This window comes from Podarcis melisellensis (genome assembly GCF_964234715.1).
Source record: "Podarcis melisellensis genome assembly, chromosome: 5".
Lineage (NCBI taxonomy): Eukaryota > Metazoa > Chordata > Lepidosauria > Squamata > Lacertidae > Podarcis > Podarcis melisellensis.
This window is the reverse complement of record NC_138537.1, coordinates 2,691,022-2,718,648: the sequence shown is the minus strand read 5'-3', so window position 1 is coordinate 2,718,648 and position 27,627 is coordinate 2,691,022. Positions and strand designations below refer to the sequence as shown.

Genomic DNA, 27,627 nt, shown 5'->3' with positions numbered 1-27,627 from the left:
TGCATAGGCACAGTCTACCTGCCAGAGTCCCAGAAGGCTGGGAGTGGTGTGGTCTTCCCTAGACTAGAGGCACCTGGCTCCCAACCTTGGGAAGTGCAAGGCTTGGGTGGGGTGACCCCTTCTTTGGTCCTACCCGGCAGGGCTCATTGCGGGGTGCAATGGGGCTGGACTGAGTGCAGAAGGCGAGGGAGCAGTAACACCCCCCCCACACACAAAAGAGGCTCTGTTCTTTGTAACAGGCAGGAATGCGAAGGGCGAAGCCTCTGCTTGACGCGAGCCTGCCCTTTTCTCCCCAGGGGAAGTAAAAGTCAGGCGCCCCCCTTCCCCCTCGGCCCCAGCTTGCAGGGAGAAATGGGGCCGGGGTTCGCAGGAGGAGGCAGCAGAACACCCGACCCGCCCCCCCAGGCCCTTTCCAGGAGCTCTGTTCAGCGGCTTCAACCACGCTGGCATCTCCAGCGACCTGGTTGAAACCCCGGAGATGTTGTGCGGGAAATATTGAGCTGGATGCAGCTTCCTCCGTTGCAACAGGCAGGAATCCCACCGGTCGAGCTTCCCCCGGCGCCGGGGCGGCGGGAATAGGGACCGCGGAGGCTGCATCGCTCCATCCTTCCAGCCTCCTCCTGCGCTCGGCGGCGGCGGGCGGAGCGAAGCGTCCGCGGGGCGGAGGCTGCTGTGCCGTCCGGGCTGCGCTGGGCTGGCTCGTCCGCCGGCTCCTCCTCCTCCTCCTCCGCTGCTCCGCCGCCGCCTCCTCCTCCGCCGCCGCCCGAGGCTCCCTCCCCGGGCCCGGCGCCGTCCGCTGCCCGCCCGCCCGCGCAACGCTCCGCTCCGCCCGGCGCAGGTACGCCAAGCTGCCGCGCCTCGCGGGCGCCGCCATCGCCGTCGAGGGCGCAGCAGCGCCCGCTTGGGCTGCGCCCTCTGCGGGGCCGCGGACGCGGGTGGGGGGGAGGGAAGGGGTGGGGTGGGGGTTCCCAGAGGCCCCAGCTGTGCGCCCCCTCCCACTTTCTCCTCTCTCCGTCTGCGTGGGGATTTTGGGGAGGGGGAAAGCTTGGGCGCTCCACCCCCCGGAAGGAGGACTTGGGGCAGACGCCCCCGAGGAAGATCTAGGAGGAGTTAGCGGAGTTGTTTTGGGGAGGGACTTTGGACACCTCCAAGGAGAATCTGGGGACGGAAGGGAGTTGTTTTGGGGGGAAGATATGGGGCAGCCAGGGGGATTTGGGAGAGGGTGTGGTGTTAAGGGAATGCAGGAGGGGACCTGGGACAGCCCCCGCCCCCCCATAAGGAGGACGTGGGAGGGGGAATTAAGGAAATGGGGAGAGATTTAGGGGAGTCCCTCCTCAAAGGAGGACGAAGGAAGGTGAGTTAAGGGAGGAAATATGGGCACTGGGAGTTAAGGTGCTGAGGGGTTGTCTGCCCTTTTGGGGTCCGGGGAGGGGGCGCCCAGAGAGCCATGGGGGGCTGACCCCCTTTGCAAGAGAATGTGGGCTCCTGGCTCAAGGAAATGACCTAGCTTTGTGGCTGAGCACTCGCCTTTTTCAACTTTCAACAATGAAAGATGCTGAAAAGTTGTATCGCGACATATATTGTTGCAACGTGTGTTAGAAAAGTTGCCATGTCAGTTGTTTTATTTTGTTTGTTTGCTATTGTTATTATTTAGCATTACCCGGCATTTTCAAAAGGCAAAATTAAAATTCTCTGGTTTCCCCCCCAAAGCAGCTGATGTGCTTCTTCATCAGACGTAAGCTTGCCAAGCTAAATGTTGCCCGGTTGCAAAAATAACAGCAGAGTTGAGTTCATCCCACCCAAAAATGTATTTTAAAGAAATTGGCAAAAGTTAAGTTTATTCCCCTAAACATGATACGCCTTGAGTGAAGAAGGCCCAGGTTGGACTGGGAAAGACCCCTAGATTGCAACCCTTATTTATTCCTAGAATCATAGAACTCTATTATTCTATAAGTTAGAAGGGACCCCAGGGGGTCATCCATTCTGACCCCCCTGCACTGCAGGAATCTCAGCTCAAGCATCCATGACAGATGTCCGCCCAACCTCTGCATAAAAACGTCCAAGGAAGGAGAGTCCACCATGTCCCAAGGGAGACGGTTCCACTGCCCAACAGTTCTTACTGTCAGAAAGTTCTTCTGAATGTTTAAACGGAATCTCCTTTATTGTAACTTGAAGCCATGGGTTCGAGTCCTACCTTTCCAGAGCAGGAAAATACAAGCCTGCTGCCTCTTCCATGCAAGAGCCCTTGAGATATTTGATTTGTATACCGCCCTTTCGTCCAAAGATGCCATCATCATCATAAAAATTGTAGAATTGTAGTACCCCCTGCAGTGCAGGAATATTCCTCTGTGGGGATTGAACCTGCAACCTTGACATGATCAGCCCCACAATGGAGCTAACTTCCTTGCACATAACAACAACAACAACAACATTAAAATAAATAAATAAATAAAATTATTTATATCGCGCCCTCCCCATCCAGAGCGGCTAAGCACAGTAAAAATAGCACCGTTTACATAAAATCACAGTCAAATTAATTGAAACACATTCTAAAATCAATTCAGAATCAAATTAATGGCAACCTTTAAAGCCCTATACGGCCTAGGACCCTCGTACCTACGGGACCGCCTCTCCTGGTATGCCCCACAGAGAAACCTACGGTCTGCAAATAATAACATCCTCAAGGTCCCAGGCCTCAGAGAGGTTAGGCTGGCCTCAACTAGAGCCAGGGCCTTCTCGGCTGCGGCTCCAATCTCGTGGAACGCTCTGTCACAAGAGACTAGGGCCCTGCGGGACCTGACATCTTTACGCAGGGCCTGCAAAACAGAGTTGTTCCACCAGGCCTTTGGTCAGGGCGCAGCCTGACTCCCTCCTCTGGCAACCTGCACAGAATTTTGCTTAATCGGTTGCCATCAATTTGATTTTAATTAATTTTTATAATGAAATATTTTTAGAATGTGTGATTATTTGACTGTTTGATTATTTGATTGTTGTTAGCCGCCCTGAGCCCGGCTTCGGCTGGGGAGGGCGGGATATAAATAAAATTTATTATTATTATTATTATTAACCATTGGGGCTAGAGTTCTATGAGGATTGCAGAAGAAGAGAGGGGGTCAGACTATGCCTTGGCCAAAGGCCTGGTGGAACAGCTCCGTCTTGCAGGCCCTGCGGAAAGATGTCAAGTCCCGCAGGGCCCTAGTCAGCCCATAATAGTAATAGATAGCATAATAAAAATAATAATCATAATAACAGTCCCCTCTGCCATAACTTTAAAAGGACATAGATCATTTATAGGCCAAAGGCCTGGGGAAAGAGGAATGTTTTTTCGCCTGGTGCCTAAAGACATGTAATGATGGCAGCAGGCGAGCCTCTGGGGAGAGCATTCCACAGTCAGGGAGCCACCACGGAGAAGGCCCTTCCTTATGTGGCCACTCTCCAAACCTCCTGAGATGGGGCAGGGCATGGAGAAGGGCCACTGATGACAAGCGCAGGGTCCAGGTTGGTTCGTATGGGGAGAGGCGGTCCTTGAGATATTGTGGTCCTGAGTCCTGTAAGGCTTTATAGGCCAGCACTGGAAACTAACCAAATAGCCGGAAAATATTATTATCATGGCCGTGAAGGTTATTGTGATTATTGGGTCATGCATTCAGAATAGATGATGCTGAACCTGCTAGGCCCGCGGAGCTCTGGCTCAGCCAAAGGGCCGTAGCAAAGCGGCAGGACATCTGCTTGGCTTGCAGAAGATTCGTTCCCCGCTGGAATCTCCAGGTTGGGCTGAGAGAAAGGCCCTGCCTGAAATAATAATAATAATAATAATAATACAGTGGTACCTCAGATTACATACGTTTCAGGTTACAGACTCCGCTAACCCAGAAATAGTACCTCAGGTTAAGAACTTTGCTTCAGGATGGGAACAGAAATCATGCTCTGGAGGCATGGCTGCAGCAGGAGGCCCCATTAGCTAAAGTGGTGCTTCAGGTTAAGAACAGTTTCAGGTTAAGAACAGACCTGTGGAACGAATTAAGTACTTAACCTGAGGTACCACTGTAGTAGTAGTAACAATAACAATAACAATAATATATTATTATTATAATTATTATTATTATTTATACCCCGCCCATCTGGCTGGGTTTCCCCAGCCACTCTGGGTGGCTTCCAACAGAATATTAAAATACAATAGTCTATTAAACATTAAAAGCTTCAGATGTCTTCTAAAAGTCTGGTAGTTGTTGTTCTCTTTGACATCTGGCAGGAGGGCATTCCACAGGGTGGGTGCCACCACCGAGAAGGCCCTCTGCCTGGTTCCCTGTAACTTGGCTTCTCGCAATGAGGGAACAGCCAGAAGGCCCTTGGAGCTGGACCTCAGTGTCCAGGCAGAACGATGGGGGTGGAGACGCTCCTTCAGGTCTACTGGACCGAGGCCGTTTAGGACAGCTGCTGCCCTTGGTGTAGACAATACTGAGCTGGGTGAACTGATGGTTTGAGGCAGCTTCGTAGGCTATCCTCACCTGCGCAGTCAGGAGCAGAAACTGCCTTTCTCCTGGTCGCTGGGAGCGAATTACAAAAAGGCTTGTGTTCATAAAAAGGCCATCCTTTGCCTTCTCCTCTTCCCAGGCCTCAGTGGGTCGTGTTGGAGAAATGGGCCTGTGATAGCTCAGTTGGTAGAGCACAAGATTCTTAATCTCAAGGTCGTGGGTTTGAGCCCCACGTTGGGTAAAAGATTTCTGCACTGCATGGGGTTGGACTAAATGACCCCTGTGGTCCCTTTCAACTCTCCGACTCTGCGATTTTTATGAACATGTGGCTGAGCATTTCCCTTTCTTCATTTGAGAAATCGTATGTGCCACTGAATTGACGAAAGCCTCCAAGCAGTTGCTTTGCCTATTTTGATTTATTGTGTCTCTATCCCGCCTTTTTGTCCAAGGAGCTCAAGGCAAACATACGTATTTTCCCCACAAACAACAACCCTGTGAGGTAGGATGGCTGAGAGAAGGCCGTGACCGGTCTCCCTCCTAGTGTACTTCTTGGCTGAGTGGGGATTTGAACCCAGGTCTCAGCCTGACAACTGCAGCACACTGCCATCCGGTTTACACAGGAGGATACAAAATATTTGTTAAACACTCCAACCCCAAATGTTGTCAAAAAAGAGGAGGTGTCAAAATAAATAAATATTGAAATATAAACTTGGTCAGCAACTTAGGAAAAAAAAATGCATGTACTGTAACAGAATAGCATGTTAAAGTTATGTGTTTAGGTTAGCTTGCCTAAATTAAATACATAAATAAATACATAAATAGATAAATTATTTTGTCTGGCACTGAAAAATCTGCACATGTGTGTAGCAATCTTTCAGCTGGGAATCTTTCACTCTTTGCCGCAAGCACAGAAATTTATAATTTTAGCATTGGGAAGGGATCTCCAGGTGTCATCTAGCCCCACCCGCTTGCGAGGCAGCCACAACTTAAGCTCATATCTGGGTAAAGGGTGTGATTCTGTGTGTGTGTGATATTGCCCCTATCTGAGTTTAAGGGGGGATTTTTTTCCTGCATAGACTTATGACCTCAAGGGCTCAAGAGACTTGCTTTTTGGGGTTTGTGGTGCGCTACCCAAGACTGCATAGCCACAAAGGGAGGAGTTTGCAAGGAGCTTGGTTGGGGCATCAGTTGTGGTGACCCCAGATGTAGAGTTTGAAAGGTGCAGAAATCCTCGTGAGGCCTGTGCAGGCCTGGCTTATGGGTGACGCCAGGTGTGCCGAGCGCAGGTGGGCGATGCTTTTTGTAGGGTGGTGGTGTGTGTGCAAAGGAAAGGTTGTGGGCTCTCCATCTGTTTGTGGCTGGAGAAGGACAACGGTTTGGTTTTTTCCGTCGCCTGTGGCGATCTCTCTCATTTTGACTGTGCCACCGTCTTTCCCGGCCGACCAGTTTGGTGGCTTCTAACTTTGCAAAAAAACCTCTGAAGTTTATTTAGCGGAGATGAGGGAGGGATGAGTGTGTGAACTGCGTCTAGCGATGCTTCAAGTCAAGCCACTTATTCCCCCCAAATCTCTCTGCAGCCCTTGTGGCCGCTGGTGCGTGTATTGATTTGTTATATCCAAAACACCCGGATGAGCCTCTGTTCAACCTGTTGAACGGTTCAGCTTGCCCCACTTGGAAACTGGGACTAGTAACTTTGCCAGCTGGAAATTGTGTCTGTCGAAGTGGCTGAGTCAGCAAGAGGCTATCTATGTGCAAATTGATGCCAGAGATGTGCAAACGTGACAAAAATGCGCAGGTCTATGACACATCGATGTGAAAGTGTGTGTGTGTGGGGGGAGAGAAATCTCTGTTTTGAAATGCTGATCTCCTGATTGTTGTGGTGGGGCCGATGCCCTAGTTCATTTGGTTTGCAAAATAATCTTACGGCACAACATCTCTCCGTGTCAATAAAAAATGTTCTTGTTTTGTGTGCCTGTTAAGTAAATGGGGTGTGTGTGTCGGGGCTGTGGAAGCATTTCTGCTGAGTGAATGGCACAGGGGCAGGTGTGCTTAGAGAGACAGAGGCTGCGCATGGCTACGTCATGCCATGCCAATATGTGCAGCAGATATGAGCTGGGAATGGCCGTAGCTCAGTGGTGGAGGAACATCTGCCTGGCAGGTAGAAGGTCGCAGGTTCAAGCCCCAATGGCATCTACGGATACGGCTGGGAGAGACTTCTGCTTGAAATCCTGGGGCGCTACTGCCACTCAGTGTGGACAATCCTGCGGTCAACTTGAGCACAGCACCCTGATCTCACAGTGGCCAACCCATTGCCTTGTGTTTTCTCCTGCTCTGGACTGTAGGACTCGAACCCATGGCTTCAAGTTACAAGAAAGGAGATTCCAATTCAACGTCCATAAAATAACTTTCTGGCAGTAAGAGCTGTTTGACTGTGGAACGGTCTCCCTTGGGAGGTGGTGGACTCTCCTTCCTTGGAGTTTTTAAGCAGAGTTTGGATGGCCATCTGTCATTGATTTTTTTTTTAGCTGAGAATCCTTCATTGCAGGGGGTTGGATTGGATGACCTTTGGGGTCCCTTCCAACTCCTAAGATTCTTCTGCATGCAGGACCCAAGTATGATAGTGCACACCCAGTGAGTGTTTCATTGCCGTCTTCAAATTTATTGCTCTCCTTTCACCAGGAGGTGAACTATAAGTGGTAAACCGAGGACAAACCTTGGATACGAACTCATGGCTCCTCTGGAGTCAGACAAACCATAACCCCAGGTTCAGGCGCAATGCTGCGCTAAACCATGGCTTAGCTCTGGTTGGTCTGACAGTTGCGCAACCAGGTGAGGGGTTAAGTGGCTGTGATTTTTCCTGTGAATACCTATAATCAAATCATTTATGGCGATCTTTGCAGCCATTTCAGCACATGGGTGAAGACACCTCGTGTTCACACAGGCTTTTATGTTTCACAGTCTACAGGTTTTTCCCCCATTTTTTTTATTTAACATTTTTAAAATAGTTTTAGAGTCATACAATTGGAAGGGAGCTAAAGTGTTACCTTGTCCAACCCCTTTGCAGTTCATGAAAGCACAGGTAACTACATCTGCATGCTCGCACATTCATGGTTAGTCATGGTTTGGCTTAGCCTTAGGGTTATTGCATAGAACACATTATTATTATTACTTTTTTATTTCTACACCTCTTTATATATATATTTTTTAAAAACCTCAAAGCTGTTTACAACCTACATTAAAGTATCAAATAAAACAACCCCAGATAAAACATCACTGAAGAAAGTCAAAGTTAAAATGCACATACAGCATAATTAGCAAGAGAATATTTTATTATCATAAGCATAGAACGTATCTGCTGCTGAGGCTGCCTATCTGGTGGTGGTTCATGGTGGCGGTGGAAAGTCAGGCTCGATGACCTGGGTCTGCACTTAGAGGAAGCCAAGATGTTCTCTGGCTTTTTCAACCGTGGCAGCTTTTGTAGCTGGAGTCAGTCTGGGCTTCCCCCTCCCAGGCCAGGTGGAAAATAGCCTGCAAGGCAGGGAGCAGATCTTCCAGGACTCCCAGCCAAAAGAGCTTGCCATCTGTACCAGAGGAATGGATTGTGTTTGGTGGGGAAAGCCTCCTTGATCTCCCTCGGCGGCCCCAGGGCTTATTCCTAGTTCCCTCAGGGAGAGGTGGCGCATGTTTTGCATGATACAGCGCAAAACGCCAAAAGGAGGAACAGTCCTTTCAGGTGGTTTCCCATCGCCTGCTCTGCTTCTCCAGAAGGGAGTGGCAGATTTTCCCAGCTAGATGAGTCTTCTCCTAATTTTATTTTTGATTTGTGCTCTTTTGAGCTGCCAAACCTTGTTCCCCTGCTCCTTTGTGGCTCAGTTGGCATCTGTGCTCTCTCTCGGGGGCTTTTCCCAGTGAGTGGAAGGTGCTGATACGTGGCAAACTCAGCCGACCGCCACTACATTTCCAACATGAAATTGTCTCTGGCTGTGGAAGATGAGTCAGATGAATCTTTGCAGAAGCTCCTCCCAAATATAGTTTGCTGGGATTTCGGGATTAGTATCCCCCTGGTAAAAGGTAAAGGGACCCCTGACCACTAGGTCCAGTCGTGACCGACTCTGGGGTTGCAGTGCTCATCTCGCTTTATTGGCAGAGGGAGCCGGCGTACAGCTTCCGGGTCATGTGGCCAGCAGGACTAAGCCTCTTCTGGCGAACCAGAGCAGCAGTTGGTGGTTCGAATCCCCGTGACGGGGTGAGCTCCCGCTGCTCGGTCCCAGCTCCTGCCAACCTAGCAGTTCGAAAGCACATCCAAGTACAAGTAGATAAATAGGTACCGCTCTGGCGGGAAGGTAAACAGCGTTTCCGTGCGCTGCTCTGGTTCGCCAGAAGTGGCTTAGTCATGCTGGCCACATGACCCAGAAGCTGTACGCCGGCTCCCTCCTCCAATAAAGTGAGATGAGCACCACAACACCAGAGTCGGCCACGACTGGACCTAATGGTCAGGGGTCCCTTTACCTTTACTTATATCTTGCAGTAGGGACGCGGGTGGCACTGTGGTCTAAACCACAGAGCCTAGGACTTGCTGATCAGAAGGTCAGCGGTTCGAATCCCCACAACAGGGTGAGCTCCCATTGCTCGGTCCCTGCTCCTGCTAACCTAGCAGTTCGAAAGCACGTCAAAGTGCAAGTAGATAAATAGGTACCGCTCTGGCGGGAAGGTAAACAGCGTTTCCGTGCGCTGCTCTGGTTCGCCAGAAGTGGCTTAGTCATGCTGGCCACATGACCCGGAAACTGTACGCTGGCTCCCTTGGCCAATAAAGCGAGATGAGCGCTGCAACCCCAGAGTCGGTCACGACTGGACCTAACGGTCAGGGGTCCCTGTACCTTTACCTTTTATATCTTGCAGTGCTGTTCTCTGGCTAAGGAGGGCGCAGAAAAATGCACTTGCTAGGGGACAAAATGTACGTGTTAGTGAAAAGAGCATGCAATAATGCGTTACATTTGGGGAAATGGCTTTGCAGAAATATTCCTTCCAGGAGCACTTTCTTCAGATACTTCTTCAGGCATCTGAAGACCTAATATATCAGACTGGCAAACACTAATGGTAGAATACTAGCAGCTAGCAAAGGTGACGGGAAGAGTTAGAGGCCAAACAAAACAAAAAGTCCACAAGGAATGGAGAATATTTAAAGAATATTTGAAGAACCATGGTATAAAGGGTAATCTCCTGGTAGACTTAGAGAGAGCCTTGTAGTATATTGTGTAATTGACAATTTACATAGAAATACGATAAAAAAATAGAAGAAATAAGTAACTGTGCGATAAAAGTGTATTTAACAGATAACATACAATGAGAATGTTTGGAAGTGTATGCACACGAAAGCTCATGCCAATAACAAACTTAGTTGGTCTCTAAGGTGCTACTGGAATGAATTTTTTAATTTTGTTTCGACTATGGCAGACCAACATGGCTACCTACCTACATCTTGCAGAAATATGTGTTGAATGGTCTCTTTAAATGTGAATGTTCATTATTGTTCCACAAGATGTGCATTTCTTTAAGGGCCAGAGCAAATAGCGAGACCCAGTTTTACAGCTGTGAAACAGTATAGCAGGTGCTGCTAAGTTGTGTTAATTAAGTTGTGTCAGCAATTGGGTCTAGTATATAAAGAGCAGCACCTAGCTCTCTTTACGCAGCAGCGCTGCGTTTCTCCGCTCTCCCGGGAAGGCAGGCAGGGGGGAGCAAAGACTTTTGCCCCCCGCCGGCCTTCAGAAGAGGTCCAGGACCTCTTCTGAAGGCTGGCGGGGGGCAAAAGTCTTTGCTCCCACCCACCTGCCTTCAAAAGCCATCCGGGATAGCGGGAAGCGCTTCCCTGCTATCCCGGACTGCTTTTAAATGCTGGCGGTGGGGAGCAAAGCCTTTCGGCCCCCGCCGGCCTTCCTGGACCTCTTCTGAAGGCCGGAGGGGGGGGGGAAAGGCTTTGCTCCCCACCGCTAGCATTTAAAAGGGGTCCCCGGAGATTTCCCTATGGGCTTTCTTCTTGCGAAGCAAGCCCATAGGGAAATTCGTTTTGCGAAGCGCCTCCAAAACGGAAAACCCTTTCGTCTAGCGGGTTTTTCGTCTTGCGAGGCGTTCGTCTTGCGGGGAACCACTGTAATGCGTGGTCTCCCCAGCAAGCTTTCTGCAGCGCAACTAAACTGCAAATAGCCAACAGGCAACCCCCTGTTTTAGGGGCTACTGATATGTGCACAATAGCTCACAGCACCGATCCCGGAAGTAACCTGGAAATGTCATAAAAGGTGTTTCTAAAAGGGCAAAGCAGGGGAGGGATGGGGTGGCACGGGGTGCTTTCAGACTTTTTCAGTTGCATGCGATATCACACAGGCTCGCAATGACCCGGAATGCAACCTGCAAGCAAATCAGGGGTTACCTGTATATTAGGCATAACTGGGCATACCACAAAATATATGTATCAGCAGAAATCCACATTCTCAGTGGTACTCACTTTCGAGTAGATTTGTGCAGGACCAGTGCAATGAATGTACTTACGCATGAGCAAACCCTTCCAAGCTCTGAGACACCAGCTTCTTGGTGCTAAGGATTGCAGTCTGAATTAAAGGAAGATGCAAAAAATGAAGGCCCAGTGGTTTCCCCGAGGCATCTTGTGTCTGGGCAGGCGGCTGGTCCCTTTCCTAAGGTGCAGGATAGAGGACCAAAGATCTGATTCTCGCTCTGTCGCTTGCAGTTGCTTTTAGACCGAATGCTCTGGCAGAAGACCCTGGCAAAGTCTTAATGCACATGGACCTACCTGAATTGCCAGCAGGGCACTGAAGGTCTCAAGGAGGAGGACGAGGAATTTTGCCAACTTTCTTACGGTTTACGAAAGCATCCTCAGCTCGTCAATTGGTGCTGGCTCTCTCAAGGCCACCAGGTGAGTGGCTTGATCTCTGAAGGTTTTGTGATTTACAAAAACTGGGTTGTGCTAGGCAAAGGACAGGACAGGTAGCTGTGTTGGCTCAAGAAAAACGCCAGATCCATCATCAGGCAAGGCTTTAATTAGACCTGCCAAATGTCACACAATAGCATTTCAACACTGTTTTTAACACTTTCCCGAGCTCTTAAGGCTAGACCCCGTGGACTTCCAGAAAAGCTGAATGTTGGAAGGTTTGGGACCAGGGCCAGATTTAGGTTTGATGAGATCCTAAGCTACTGAAGGTCATGGGGCCCTTTATATGTCCAGCTGCCCTTTGCCAACAACAAATTGTCCCTGTTTCTTGTGTTGAATATATGCTATATGGTAATTTATGGACCTCATAGGTATCTCAAGCCATTTGCACATGTTGCCCAGTCCATGCAGAATGTAGGCACCCTATATATTGTTGTTGTTTAGTCGTTTAGTTGTGTCCGCCTCTTCGTGACCCCCTGGACCAGAGCACACCAGGCACTCCTGTCTTCCATTGCCTCACGCAGTTTGGTCAAACTCATGTTGGTAGCTTCGAGAACACTGTCCCACCCTCTCGTCCTCTGTCATCCCCTTCTCCTTGTGCCCTCCATCTTTCCCAACATCAGGGTCTTCTCCTGGGAGTCTTCTCTTCTCCTGAGGTGGCCAAAGTCTTGGAGCCTCAGCTTCAGGATCTGTCCTTCCAGTGAGCACCCTATATATAGAAAGGAGCAAACCAGTGATATTTGAGGGAGCAGGCTAGCAGGCGGGGCCCATGACTCACATCATAGGAGCCAACACAACACAAAACACTGTTTCTGCATGTAGGTTTTATTTTATTTGCTTTTTATATTTTGGAAACGTACATCCAGTCCCCCCCCTTTAATTTTTTTCGGGGCCCCCAAGAGAGGGGGGTGCTAAGCTAGAGCTTGTTTAGCTTATACGTAAATCTGGCACTGCTCGGGACAGATGAAAGGAGGGACGCCTTCACGCAGCGCCTAATTAAACTGCGGAACTCCCTCCCACAGGAGTCTGAGATGGCCACCCACCCATGGAATCGTAGAATTGTACAGTTGGGAGGTATCCTGAGGGTCATCTAGCCCAACCCCCCTGCAATGCTGGAATAAGAGGATTGGACAAATCCATGGGGCAGGAGAGGGCTATCAATGGTTACTACAGTCAGGGCCATCTTAAGCATATTCAGTGCCGTGGTGAAAGATCCTTCCAGCGCGCCTCCCCCGGAAGCTCCAAAACAAGGGAGGGGCAGTAGAAAATGTCCTCTGCCTTTCCCAACACCCTGATCCATGGCGTGGCGATCCAGAAGGAGAACGTGCTGGCGGAGATGCTCTACGGCATCAGGGCGCCTGAGAAGGCAGGCTGGGAAGGCTGCACACTCCTTTTGCTAGGAAGCAGAAGGAGGACAACGACCTCTGCGTGGATTGCTCTCCTACAGTAGAGGCTTGGGAAGGAAGCTCCAAGCCCGCTCGCCAGCCATATAGTTGGCGGGGCACAGCTGGTGGGCGTTCAGGGAAAGGGGAGGCCTCTGGCAAAGCCGCGCAGCTCCCTCACTCGCTGGGGCGCCCCTGAGAGGCCGACGCCCTGGCGCAACGAACCACTAACACCAATGGGAAAGACGGCTTTGACTACAGTTGCAGGCACTGTGGGAATAGGATGCTGGACGAGATTCCTGCATTTCGGGGGGTGCACTGGATGACCTTTGGGGGTCCCTTTCAGCTCTGATTCTATGACTAGATGGGCCATGGGCCTGGTCCAGAGGGCTCTTCTTATGTTTTCGACGTTGAAACAAGTGGGAAGACAGTAGGAGGAAACAAATGTGGTTGATATTGTAGCCGCAGAGTTTTCATTCCGTCTCAGGGTATGTGGGAGGTGGTAGCAGATGATGAGATTAGGTTGCACCAGGTGGGTGCCAGGGAGCCTCTGGGCTGCAACCCAGGCTTGCTGGGACAAAGAAAATGACAGGGGCCGATCACTTTTGAAACTATAACACCCAGCTGTCCCTTGGATCCTAGGCAGAAGGCACAGGTCATCTGGAAGATTGAGAACAGAAGCAAAAGTGAAACTAGACAGCATTTATAGTAACAAAGCTGGGAATGAATTTTAGACTGCATACTAGGGCGACCGCATACTGAGCAATATGGCCAGTCATCAATATGGCGTTATATCAGCAGCCAAACATTGCAATACAGTAGTCCTTGCAGTTATGTAACCTTCTGGTTACGTAAACTTCAGGATGCGAAAGTGGCAAACCTGGAAGTATTTGACCGAGTTTCTCCCCGCGCACATGCTGTAGAAACCTCAGGATCCGACCAAACCTCCAGAACGGATCCCATCCGCAACTGGAGGTACTACTGTATATTGATATACCACGATATCCGAAATAAGGAAGGAACTATGCAGAGGTGAACAGGCAAATGTCCTGGCAAATGCTACTAAACCGGATGAATGACAGTATTATCAATCATCACACACTCAGTTTCATCAGCAGGGAATGCATCCCAACAGGACTTTTGGTTTTGGACTTGGCTATCAAACGGTGATATTTGGATTCATCAGGTTCATGCAGGCAATGAAGAGCACATCTTTCCACCATGGTTAGCTGATTTCTGATTTCCACTTTTTATATGGTTCATATTTTTAGGTATGGTTATTCTGAGCCACTTTGATTTTTTTCTTTTTTGATGAATTAGCAGTATATGAATATTTTTCTATAAATAAGACTGATAAAGTGGGAAACTTAAATGGACAGATTAGCCCATCGCTAACTTGTCGTTCAGATTGTGCCACCAAGTCTGTATGTATCCTTTCGTAGCATTGGGTGCTGGATAGGGATGGGAGCAGTTTGGTTCAGCTGGCATTTTATGGTGAATCTTTGGCGCTTTCCAAAGCAACAGGCGATCCAGAACTTGGCCGCCTTTCGAAATTTGCACATATTTGAATTCTGCAATGCAAAATGCATGTATTAGGGGAAAACTGAGCTTAGCAAGAGCTAGTTTAGTGCCAAAAACACCCGGAAACGTTTGTGTTTATGTCATGAAAGTTATATGCCGCTTGAATGTAGAAAGGCAAGAAATCCCTCAAAGTAGTTGAAACACATTGCATTTGGGGAAATTCCTTGCAAAAATATGCACATTGGTCAAAGCTGCATGCAAGAATGTGCTCATTAGGAGAAATTTGCCCTGAAATGCTGCTGAAATTTCCACGAGGGTTTTCTCTCGCTAAAGAAATTGCAGATTGTTGCAGCGGGGTGAAGATGGAAAGATGGCAGACTGAGGGAACTGTGATGGACTAGCCTTTTCCTCCCTTGTACTGAATGGCCCTCTGCATTTTTCTGGGGCCTTAATAGGACTCTTTACTCACAGGTTCCAGTGGACGGCTACCTTAAAGTGGCGTAGCGTGGGGGTGCAGGGGGGGCTGGCCGCACCGGGCGCAACATCGGGGGGGCGCACTCCATGGGTTAGGGGGCGCAAATTACTTGCCTTGCCCCGGGTGCTGACAACCCACGCTACGCCACTGCTACCTTGAGCTGGCCCGGCTTGTCCTCGGCTCCTGAATGCTCCCAGAACTACCTAGGCAGGGCATGGGAAAAAGCACCACACGATCCCCGCAGTGCCAACACGCTCCTCTCCAAATGGTCCACACCCTTCCGATTGCTGCAGACAGTTTTCCCCCTCCTTCTCCGTTGGCTTTCCTGACAGCCGTGTGAATTTCTTTAATGCAAATCCTCTGGCGGGATGTTCTGTGCTCTGCCTTTTGGCGCTTGTCCCTGCTGGATTCTCTGTTGATTTATGGATTCCGTTTGTCAGAGAGCAGAAATCGGAAGGGCGTTCCTCCCCCTCGTGGCGGGGGAAGCATCCTTGCTGTACCCAGACCTTCCTAGAGAAGCTTTCTGTTGTGAACGCCTCACCTTTCCTTCTGAATGTGACTGTTGACCCAGCTTGGTGCCCCAACTCTTCAGCTGTGGCTCGCAATCTACAAGCAAGTAACTAGAACCATGGGCTCCCATTGAAGCTGAATTTTGGAAGATTCAGGACAGACAGAATGAAAGGTCTTCTTCACGCAGCAGGAGGCAATGTTGGCCACCAACCTAGATGGTTTAAAAAGCTTTTCACAGAGGTGTGGTTCCTTGGACATGACACTGTATAGCTTCCTGGCCAACAGCACAGAGTGAAAGCTCATTAAATAACCAAGATCATCCAATCCCTCAGCAAGCAATTTAGGACGAAGGCTTGACAAATAGGTCATTGGGAAGCACCTCTCAGATCTCACGAAAATGATTGACCCATGCCTGGGTTATAGTGCTTTAGGCCATTTGAGAAGTCCCACCCAAGGAGGGGGAAAAATGTGCATGTAGAAAACCAAGATGTTAGGGACAGCTCCCCCCCTGAGTTGCTGACTTTCTGCATGCAAGGAAATTTTTATTTGTGGGATGGAGTATTGGTTTGAACTAATTCACACCCTGTTTTAGTGATGACCCAACTGCTTAGAACTCTTTGTTCACACTCAGCGCCTGGCTAGAGGACAGACAACTTGACGGAGAACAGCAGGCGATAAAGAGTTTTCCAAACATGGGCATGAGAAAGAAGAATGTTGCAAGCATTTCATATTAAAGGAATTGTGGGCGAAATCTGAAAAAAAGAAGAAGACGACGTTTTGAGTGTGTGTCCATGTGCCCCTCCCTCTCCCCCTCCTGGAGAGCTTCTGACTTTTGCAAAATAGAAGCAAAACCAGCCCCAAACAGAAGATAAAGTCAAACTGAAAACCACAGACCCAAAAAACCCCCTTGAGACAACATGTTTTTGGTGCTGCGAGTGCATGCCCGAGAAACTGGGTTAGGCGGGTGTGATAATTTGGTTGTTTTTGCTCGGGAGGCCTGGAGGAATACAGCATGCGGTTATGTTACTAATCCTGATACCAAGAAGCTTGCCTGATTGTCGAGATTAAAGAGCATTTAAGATGAATGTCGGAGGCACTTGAGTTGCAATTCTGCCTTAATCCCGAGGAGATTAAGCTCAGCGGTAAAGCGCAAGTTTTGCAGGCAGAAGGGCTCAGCCTCCACCTTTGGCATTGCCCGCTGAAAGGTCTGTGGAATCATAGAATCACAGAAACGCAGAGTTGGAAGGGACCCCCTGGGGTCATGTAGTCCAGCCCCCTGTAATGCAGGAATCTCAGTTATAGCATCCATGACAGATGGCCACCCAACTTCTGCTGGAAAACCTCCAAGGAAGGAGAGTCCACAACCTCCCGATTAAATCCGTTCTAAACAGTTCTTACTGTCAGAAAGCTTTCCCTGACTTTTAGTTGGAATCTCCTTCTTTGTCCTAACCTCCAAGGCAGTTCGTTCCCTCTTCCATGTGACAGCCCTTCAGATATTTGAAAATGGTTCTCATATCTCCTCTCAGTCCCCTTTTCCCCAGGCTAAACATACCCAGCTCCTTCAACTGTTCCTCATATGGCTTGGTTTCCAGACCCTTGATCGTCTCGGTCTCTCTCCTCTGCACACCTTCCAGCTTGTCAATGTTCTTCTTGGACTGCGGTGCCCAGAACTGGACACAGGACTCCAGATGTGTTTCCCAGATGCCAAAGACCAAAGGAGGCAGGGCTGGTGGGCCAGATCCCCCTAAGATCTGGCTTGCAGTTTCACAACCTTTTAGAAGGAGGCTGAGACTCATTGGGAGAGCAAATGTTCTGCATGTGAGCACTTTCTCTTAAAAAGACCCCAGGCAGTAATATAAGGGTGGGGGGGGCATAAACTCTGCACCAGTTGTTCCCCAAAATTTCTGGGCTGCTGCCTGCTTGGTTCCATAAACTCACCCCCTGTCCTAGAAAAAGCAGTATTCAAAACAGTGGTTTGCACAGCCCCTTATTCAGCAGCCGATTCCTATGTTCTTTATAAAGACCTCTGAGTCTCCATTGTGGCTTCCGGGATCTTTCGAAGCACTTAACTCAACTGTATTGGTGAACTTCGTAAACCACCACAGCAACATGTGACCCCCCCCCCGAGTGCTTTCACTTGGTTTCCACATGGTGGCTGTAACGTTTAAATAGGGAAGCTTCAAATATCCGCATCTCTGATGATTGTGAAGCAAACAAGGTGCATTTGCTTGTTGCAGATAAATACTCCAAGGAGCTTCTGGAAAATACGTGTGTGTGTGTGTGTGTGAGAGAGAGAGAGAGAGAGAGAGAGAGAGAGAGAGAGAGAGAGGAAGCATCAACTTGGAGCCCCCCAACTCTTCATGTAAGCATTTAATGCTAAATGGGATTTTAACATGAGAAGAGTCCTGGATCAGGCCAGTGGCCCACCAAGTCCAGCATCCTGCTCTCACAGCTGAACAGTTGACTGTGCAAAACCTGCAAACAGGATCCAAACACAAGAGCACTCTCCTCTCCTGTGGTTCCCAGCAACTAGTGTTCAGAAGTATGGCTGTCTCTGCCTGCGGCTTATACTTTTGCAAAGGAAAAGAGCACAGGGCAGTAAGCCAGCAGCTACCCTGGAAGGTTGAAGATGAAAGCAACTTACTTGCAAACGCTGACCGGATGGGGTCACGCTGACTTTGGGAAGATGCGAGAAGCGTGCGAGGCTTCGAGCGACCTTGCACGTTAACTCTCCCTTAGCCGACAGCATTGCAGGAGTTTAAAAAATGGGGTTTTAAAGCCAGGAGGGTCCTCGGAGCTCAGGTGGTCAAACTGCCCAGTCAGTGCAGGGGTCTTGCAACTGCAGCCTCCTCCCATATAGATGGCTGACCAATGTCTGTTTAAATACTTGTATCGAAGGAGAGCAGGCCACATGAGGATGTCAATCATGTATCTTTCCGGGGAGAAGTCTGTTGTGCTCAAATCCTGCATACAGGTTTCCCACAGGGTCTTGGGAGAACAGTCTGCCATTCTGGCCTGGTCCGGCAGGCTCGTCTTATCTTCTTCCGTCCTCAAAATTTCGCTGCAATTTCTTTCCCCCGATGTTTCCACCTCCTGGTTTCTCCCGTGTCTGCCGGAGCGATAGAGAGTCACCCTGTTCCTTCTTGCACATTGCAAGCCTTATGATATTTCAAAATGGCAGCTCTCAGGTCTCCTCCTGAGAAACAGAAGCCACTCTTCCACGCCTTCCACACCGGACTTGGTTCATCATAGTTTCTCCAATTCGAACCCATGTCCTCTTTTAGCTGTGAGCTCTGAGCAGGCCAGGGGGAAAAGAACATACCCAATGGTTTAAAACAGAGGCGGGGGTCTCGCAACGGAGGAAAATACCCCGGGTCTTCCTGTGTTCTTTGTACATGCCTCCCCGCTGCTTACAGGTCTCTGCTGGCTGAGATCCGCCTGCTTCTAATTTCTTCCCTGCAAGCAGGTGTCGTAATTACATGGTTGTAACAGCAGCAGCGAAGGGGGTGGAACCCGGTTTCCGGATCAAATGTACGCTCGAGGGTTTCCTTCATCTGGATCCTTGGCAGTCCCCATTAAATCTGAATATCCACTGACAGTCTCTGATAGGTCTGCTTGCAACTTTGCAGCCTCCTTGGGGCAGGGGACCTGGCTGTCTCCCTGCACACCTGGCAGGCAGGTGCTGTCGGTGATGGTGTTAAATAGCGCCCCTGTGTGGTAGGCCGGGAGCTCAGCAGAAGGGCTTCAGCTGCTGTCTGTCCACATACTCAATAATGACATTTGTGGTGAAGCTTGGAGATGGGAATATAGGTATCATGTGACGCATGTCATTTTCGCTGATCAAAACAACCAAGTGGGTGCATATGGGACAAGATGATCTAGCATGTAGACTGGCCCCAAGTTACAATCTTAGAATACAATGGTACCTCGGGTTACAGACACTTCAGATTACAGACTCCGCTAACCCAGAAATAGTACCTTGGGTGAAGAACTTTGCTTCAGGATGAGAACAGAAATTGCACGGCAGCAGCAGGAGGCCCCATTAGCTAAAACAGTTTCAGGTTAAGAACGGACTTCCTGAATGAATTACGTTTTTAACCCAAGGTACCACTGTACAGTGGTACCTCGCAAGACGAATGCCTCGTAAGATGAATGCCTCGTAAGACGAAAAAGTTTTTCGTTTTTTGAGTTGCTTCGCAAGACGAATTTCCCTATGGGCTTGCTTCGCAAGACGAAAACGTCTTGCAAGTTTGTTTCCTTTTTTACTATGGGAAACCGTGCTTCGCAAGATGAAAAATTCGCAAGACGAAAAATTCGCAAGACGAAAAAACTCGCAGAACGAATTAATTTCGTCTTGCGAGGTACCACTGTAATAGAATTGTACATCTAGTCCAGCCTCCTGAAATCAAGGGAGTTTGGTATGTTTAGCCTGGAAAAGAGAAGACTGAGAAGCGATATGATCGCCATCTTCAAATATCTCAAGGGCTGTCACATGGAAGAGGGAGCAAGTTTGTTTTCTCCTGCTCCGGAGGGCACTGCAGGGGGTTGGACTAGATGACTGGATGTCCATGGAGGCGCAGGTCAAGTCTGTGTCCAGGGCAGCTGTCTACAAGCCCCATCTGTTACACAGGATGAGACCCTCCCTGCCTGCTGTCTGTCTCACCAGAGTGGTGCATGCTCTAGTTATCTCTCGCTTGGACTACTGCAATGTGCTCTACGTGGGGCTCCCTTTGAAGGTGATCCGGAAACTACAACTAATCCAGAATGCGGCAGCTAGACTGGTGACTGGTAGGGGCCGCCGAGACCATATAACACTGGTCTTGAAAGACCTACATTGGCTCCCAGTACGTTTCTGAGTACAATTCAAAGTGTTGGTGCTAATCTTTAAAGCCCGGAACAGCCTCAGTTCATTACATCTGAAGGAGCGTCTCCACCCCCATTGTCCATCCCAGACACTGAGGTCCAGCTCCGAGGGCCTTCTGGCAGTTCCCTCAGTGCAAGAAGTGAGGTTGCAGGGAACCAGTCAGAGGGCCTTCTTGGTAGTGGCACCCGCCCTGCGGAATGCCCTCCCATCAGATGTCAAGGAGATAAGCAACTATCTGACTTTTAGAAGACATCTGAAGGCATCCCTGTTTAGGGAAGTTTTTAATGTTTGATGTTTCATTCTGTTTAATATTCTGTTGGGAGCAGCCCAAAGTGGCTGGGGAAACCCAGCCAGATGGGCGGGGTATAAATAAAATTATTATTATTATTATTATTATTATTATTATTATTATTATTAGGGTCCCTTCCAACTCTACAATTCTATTCCATGAATGCAGGAATCACATTTCCCGTCAGAAAGTTCTTTCTAACAGTTAGTTGGAGTCTCCTTTCTTGCTGTTTGGAGCCATGGGTTCGGGTCCTCTCCTCCGGGGCAGGAGAAAACAAGCTTACTCCCTCTTCCATATGACAGCCCTTAAAATATTTGAAGATGGCTAGCACATCTCCTCTCAGTCCCTTATTTCCCGTGCAAAACATACCCAACTCCTTTGGAAAGAGCAACACCCGTATGAAGAATGTGATTTTGTGATGATGTGATATCTGTGCAAGAATTGGACGATCCCGTTCCTGCATGTGAAAGGGGCCTTGATGAAAGATGTGGCTAAGCTCTTGAGTTGGGACTTTTCGGGAAGTGAGACGTGTGGCAGACCAACTCCTCCAGGGACAAATGTACCCCCAGGAGCACCCCACAGCCATTCTGATTCCCTTTCTCTTTAATCAACAGTGCTTCTGACGTCCAGCCTTCGTAGCTGGACCAGGGGGCGGGCATGGGTTTTGTTTTCCCTGCGCAGCCCCTGCTAATAAGAGAGTCGCGTTTGATTTGGTTATTTCAGCTAATTGCGAGGCACCAGGAGAGGCTGCCTTTCCACAGTAATTATCCGGGATAAAAAGAAGAAAATTGCACCTATTACCAATTTGCTTCCTCACTCCTACTGGGCCTTGATCTGCAGAGCCCGAGAGACTAATGCGGTTGCCAGCAGTTTTCATTATGAATCGTGTCAATTTAAAAGGGACTGTAAAAGCCCCCCTCTCCACGACTCCAAGCCTGGCAGGAGTAATTTTGTGCGGTGCTCCAGCGAAGGCTAGGGATTGGTCTAGGCTTGGGTGGGGGGCACCGGTTGGTTGGCTGGCTGCCAGCCCCTTCGGCAGGCAGATTGGAGAGTTGGGGGTAAGCTAGACTGCTCTCTTCCCCTGATTTTAATCTTGATGCTAGGTAAAGGGCACCCCTGACCATTAGGTCCAGTCGCGGATGACTCTGGGGTTGCAGTGCTTATCTCGCTTTACTGGCCGAGGGAGCCAGCGTACAGCTTCTGGGTCATGGGGCCAGCATGACTAAGCCGCTTCTGGCAAACCAAAGCAGCGCACGGAAACGCCGTTTACCTTCTCGCCCGAGCGGTACCTATTTATCTACTTGCACTTTGAGGTGCTTTCGAACTGCTAGGTTGGCAGGAGCAGGGACCGAGCAACAGGAGCTCACCCCGTCATGGGGATTCGAACCACCGACCTTCTGATTGGCAAGTCCTAGGCTCTGTGGTTTAACCCACAGTGCCACCCGCGTCCAAGCCTGATGCTACAGCCTTGCAAAAGCAGCTTCCTCTAACCAGGAGCCCCCAAAATATTTCTAAAGACAAATCAAAAGAGCATAAGGTGGGGCCTCCTGGATCAGGCCAGTGGCCTATCTATGATCTCACGGTGGCTGTTTCGGTTTCTTTCAAGTCCCATTCTCGACATCATTGTTCAAATCCACGTTTCCCCAAAACACGCATCATTCTACATAGATTTGCCTGATACGTGTATTTTTGCAAGCCAACCCCCTAAGAACCCCCCCCTTTTCTAGCAACTCAATCCTACTCAGAGTAGACCCATTGAAATGGCTGGGCCAGGTTAGTTACTTCCTTTGATTTCAATGGGTCCCATCTGAGTTATGACCAGCGCTGGATGCAACCCAATGCATTTTTCCTTGTTGCTTTTTCTCCAATATGCATTTTCTGCACACACCTTTTAGTAGATATGTTGGCGTCTGAGAACTGCATTTCAGATTTTGGAGAAGTGCAGGGATAGTTGTGTTTCATTTCACATCCTAGAATCCTAGAATGGTGGAGTTGGAAGGGACCCCCTGGGGTCATCAAGTCCAATCCCCTGTAATGCAGGAATCTCAGCTAAAGCATCCCTGACCGTTGGCCACCCAACCTCTGCTGGAAAACCTCCAAGGAAGGAGAGTTCACAACCTCCCGAGGGAGACCCTTCCTCTGTCAAACAGCTCTTGCTGTCAGAAAGTTCTTCCTAACGTTTAGTCGGAGTCTACTTTCTTCACAACTTAAAGCCATTGCCTTGAGTCCTACCTTCCAGAGTAGAAGGAAACAAGCTTGCTCTATCTTCCATGGGGCAGCCCTTCAGATATTTGCAGATGGCTCTCATATCTCCTCTCAGTCTCCTCTTTCCCAGACTAAAGATTGCCAGCTCCTTCAACCGTTGCTTCCGAGACCCTTGATCATCTTGGTCACCCTCCTCTACACACCTTCCAGCTTTCCCTGTTTAGTGAAAATTTTAATTTTTAATAGACTATTGTATTTTAATATTTTGTTGGAAGCCGCCCAGAGTGGCTGGGGAAACCCACCCAGATGGGCAGGGTATAAATAATAAATTCTTCTTCTTCTTCTTCTTCTTCTTCTTCTTCTTCTTCTTCTTCTTCTTCTTCTTCTTCTTCTTCTTCTTGCTGCTGTGGTCTGGCCAAGGCAGAACAGAGTGGTACTATTACTTTCCTTGATCTAGACCAGGGGTAGGCAAACTAAGGCCCGGGGGCTGGATGCGGCCCAATCACCTTCTAAATCCGGCCCGCGGACAGTCCGGGAATCAGCGTGTTTTTACATGAGTAAAATGTGTGCTTTTATTTAAAACGCATCTCTGGGTTATTTGTGGGGCATAGGAATTCATTCATTCCCCCCCCCCAAAATAGTCCGTCCCACCACATGGTCTGAGGGATGGTGGACCGGCCCACAGCTGAAAAAGGTTGCTGACCCTTGATTTAGCCTAGAATAGCATTTGCATTTTTTTTGCTGCTTCACCACACTGTGGACTCATGTTTTAGTTGAGATTCCTGCATTGCAGGTGGTGGGACTTGGAGTCTCTTCCAACTTTTATGATTCTAAGTTTGTGGTCCGTTGCTGCCAGCTGTATGTGTGAAGAGGGGCTTAGTTAAACTGCAAAAGGGTTGTGCTTCTCTGCAAGGATCGTGGCTCAGTGCCAAAGCATCTTCTCTTCACGCAGATTGTGAGTCAAGGACCCGCCACCCGCATAGGATTATAATAAGACACACAGACATGTCATTTTAGGCTAATGGGCAAAATTAGGCCACAACTTTTAATGGTTACAGCATGTGAGCAGTATTGGCTTAGGCATTGAATGAAGCAGCAATACATGACTCCACCCCACTCAGTGGGGAGTCATTTCAGGGGTTAACAACCAGTGGGAGGAGCTTGTTGATTCAAATACAACTGGAAGCTCCCCCATGACGTCACCGGGGGTCATGCCATGGCCCGAGCCACCAGCAGGGCATCGGACAGGATCCACGACCACCGGATTCCTTTAACGGAATACCCAAAAGAGGAGGGGTAGATGATGGCGCATACCCAATCCTCCAACACAGCACACATATTCCAATGCCTCACCGCCACCCGAGCCAAAAGGCTCGCCGCCAATACCCTCACAGCTGCATCCAATTCTTAATACTTCTGATGATGTTTGCCAACCACACAATATTTCCTTGATCAGAAAGATGGACGCCATCGCCGCGAACAGACTGGGAGCAGAGCGCTGCCGCGGCTGTTTAAACGCATTTAGCTCCGCCCACCAGCCGGCCCTATTGGTCGGCTGGGAGGCTTGGCCGTGGCAGCAGACCCAATCAGGAGCAGGGGGGCTCCTCTGGGAGGAGGAGATGCTATGTCCCAAGTTCAGTTCCCCAACATCATTTCCAGGCAGGGACAGATAGACGACTTCTGCCTGAATCCTTGGTGAAGCAAGTTTCAGCAATATTGAGCCGGACGGATGACGAGTGAAGGCAGTTCCTCTGAGGACAGTTGCCTGGGGGAGACGGGTATGTTTTAGGCTGGAGAGAAGGAGATTAAAGAGGCCGTGCTGACAGCCTCCAAGTGTTTAAAAGTATGTCGGGAAGGAGCTAGGGAATAGTTGTTTTCGCCCATCAAGCGAGGATCAGACAAGAGGCAGGGGATTTGAAATCGATGTTGCCGTTACGCGGGGAGATCATTGCGATTTTGCCTGTCCTGTGAGGTTGCTCGCCAGCAAATGTTAGCAGGAGTATGCAGAGGTATCTTTCAAGACCAGTTTAAATGGCAGACAGTTGGAATGGAGATCCCTTTAGGATAAGTGTTCCAACCTTCAAGATCAGCTCACCAAGCAGACAAGCTGGACGTTGTTCCCTTTTCCTGACTTTTCCTAAGAGAAACTTTTCCTAAGAGAAAGCTGGTCCAGTTCTTCTTCTTCTTCTTCTTTTTAAAGAGCATTATTATTTTTAAAAGAACACACCCATATACAAATAAGATCAAATGCAATATATAGAACAGTGCTGTAACGAAGCAGAAAGATTACACGGATAAATATTGCCCTATAATTCCCACACACACCCCCAAATGATTTTTATTAGTTTTCATTTACGTACAAGAACAACATACAGTCATACCTCGGGTTATGGACCGCTGAAACCCAGAAGTACCAGAATGGGCTATTTCCGGGTTTTGGCAGTTTGCGCTTTATGCATGCACAGAAGTGCCGAATCGCAACCTGCGTGTGTGCAGACGCGCAGCTGTATAATCGCAATGGTTCAATGGTTCAATGGTACCTTCCTGTTAAGCTTCATATGAAAGACATAATACACACACAATATGTTTATTTATGTATTATCAATCCAAGATAATATTTATTAAAGTTTTAAAGGTTACAGAAAAAGAAAAGAGAAAACACCAAATTACACAAAAACAAGACAACACATCATAATAAAAAAAGAAAAAACAAAAGAATAAAAACAAAACCTTTCCCATAACTTATCTTTCATTTGCTTGTTTCCTTGACTTCCTCACACCTCCCTTTTTTGTATTCTAGTTCGGTTAGCTATTTCAGCAAATCCTTTCCATCTTTCCCAATTTTTGTCCTGTAATTTATCTTAAACTGATGTAACTTTCCCTCCTTTCACCAATTAACAATCTATTTTTTCTTAATCCTATATAACATTTCTGCTAAAACCACATAGCTTCATTCCAACATCCTTCTAACATTCCTTAATTTTACAATGTTTCTGTAAGTAAACTTTAAATTTCTTCCAATCTTCTTCCACCGACTCTTCTCCCTGGTCTCAGATTCTGCCAGTCATTTCTGCCAGTTCCATGTAGTCCATCACCTTCATCTGCCATTCTTCCCGGGTGGGTAGATCTTGTGTCTTCCAGTACTTTGCAATAAGAATTCTTGCTGCTGTTGTAGCATACAGAAAGAAAGTTCTGTCCTTCTTTAGCACCAATTGGCCGGTCATGCCCAGGAGAAAGGCCTCTGGTTTCTTCAGAAAGGTATATTTAAATACCTTTTTCATTTCATTATAGATCATCTCCCAGAAAGTCTTAATCCTTGGGCATGTCAATCAATCCAAGTAGCCTCTCCGCAGAGAATCTTGTGTTGAGGGTGGAACAAAAATATATTCTGTCTCTTTTATAAAGGAAAAGGAAGGAGGCCAGGTCTCACCAAAAGCGTCTATCCTTGAAATGCCTTTAATTACCCTTCTGTGAACTTCACCCTATAATTTACCATTTCAAAATACAATAGAGTGCACCGTACAACAAATCTGTTCAGTGCTTGTTCTTCTATACTATTTTATAATAATTTGATTCGCAAATTTATGTAGCACGTGATTGTAAAAAACACATACCTTCAAAGCAGTTAACAATACAATTATCACAAAGGAAAATTAACAGTAACAATGTAAAATTTTGTAAATTGAAAATAACCATAAGCTGAAAACCAATTCAAAGTTGCATCAACTTTCTAAACATTTGGGTAGTGTGGCACTTTGCTCATTATTCCAGATTTTTTGAACCATTCTAAAACTAAACGTGCCTCTCAGCACCCACTAACCCCGCCCCCTCGAAATGTTCAAAATACGTAAAAGCCAATTCCAGATATATAGTGGAATATAGTGCAAGTTTAGTGCTTGTTTCCATGTAATTCACTTCCAGGGACGGGGAGATGGGGACCCTTTTTGCAAATAAGATGGAACTATTGATCGCTTCTATTTCTATGCTGTTTTTTATTCAAATAAATCCCAAAGCGGCTTGCAAACAAAAGATAAAAATAACATAATGGAACATCACAATACAGCATAAATCGTATAGAATACTTAACCAATCATCACTAAAACAATCCCAAATCCCCAATGAAGCAATTCCCATCTATGTAACACTATTGCCAAAACAACTAAAAAATAATATAAACAGTTACACCAAAAATCGTATTATAGGATTCACAAAGTACGACAGCATTCATGTCTATAAAACAATATTAACAACATTAACAAAATAGCAACAAAACATAGTGTTGAATTTGTACGCAATTTTTTTTTAAAAATAAATGATTTTTATTGGTTTTACGTATAATCACATTACGTAACATCGTAGCCTCTTATTTTATCTCTTTGGCTCGACTGAGCCTAACGACTTCCCTCCCTCCCGTCTGATGGTTTACAAAATGTAAACTTTACATCTTTACATTTCACTTTGTTTCCTACCCTGTTATATCATTACCTAAAATACTTTATTACTCAACCTGAATAGGTCGCCATTTCATCTCACATATAACCCTGCTAATGATGTTAACTGCTTACAGTTGTCTTTCAAATATAATATAAATTTGTTCCAGTCCTTTCAGAATGCTTGGTCTCGCTGCTTCCGGGTTCTTCCCACCAGTTCTGCAAAGTCCATCATTTTCACCTGCCGCTCTTCTTGGGTTGTTAACTCCTGTTGTTTCTGTCTTTGTACAGAAAAGCTGGGTGAAACTCGGACGTGTGTTCAACTATGATTAAAAATATCATTAAACTTTTTTCTGTTTCCCACTATGTTTCCAGAAGTGGTTGAGACTAAGGTTACCAGATTTTTTCCAAGGAATCCGAGGACACTTTAAATAAATAAATATATACGACTAGTTCGGTCCGTTGATGCTGCAGCGATGGTGGTGGCAGAGGGGCGGCCGCAGCAGCGGGAGGCCCCATTAGCTAAAGCGGTGCTT

At 47.9% G+C, this 27,627-nt stretch overlaps 1 protein-coding gene across 2 annotated transcripts in view; it reads left to right on the top strand.

The window, feature by feature from the left end:
- Window positions 1-733: 733 nt before the first annotated feature.
- LPP (LIM domain containing preferred translocation partner in lipoma) overlaps window positions 734-27,627 on the top strand; it is a 274,991-nt gene continuing 248,097 nt past the window's right edge. The window contains exons 1-2 of one of the 2 annotated variants that reach the window (XM_081911063.1): window positions 734-838; window positions 11,225-11,400. The gene's annotated coding sequence lies outside the window, so the exon portion shown is untranslated. The remainder of the gene's footprint in view (window positions 839-11,224; window positions 11,401-27,627) is intronic. The other variant, XM_081911064.1, reaches the window with a different exon arrangement.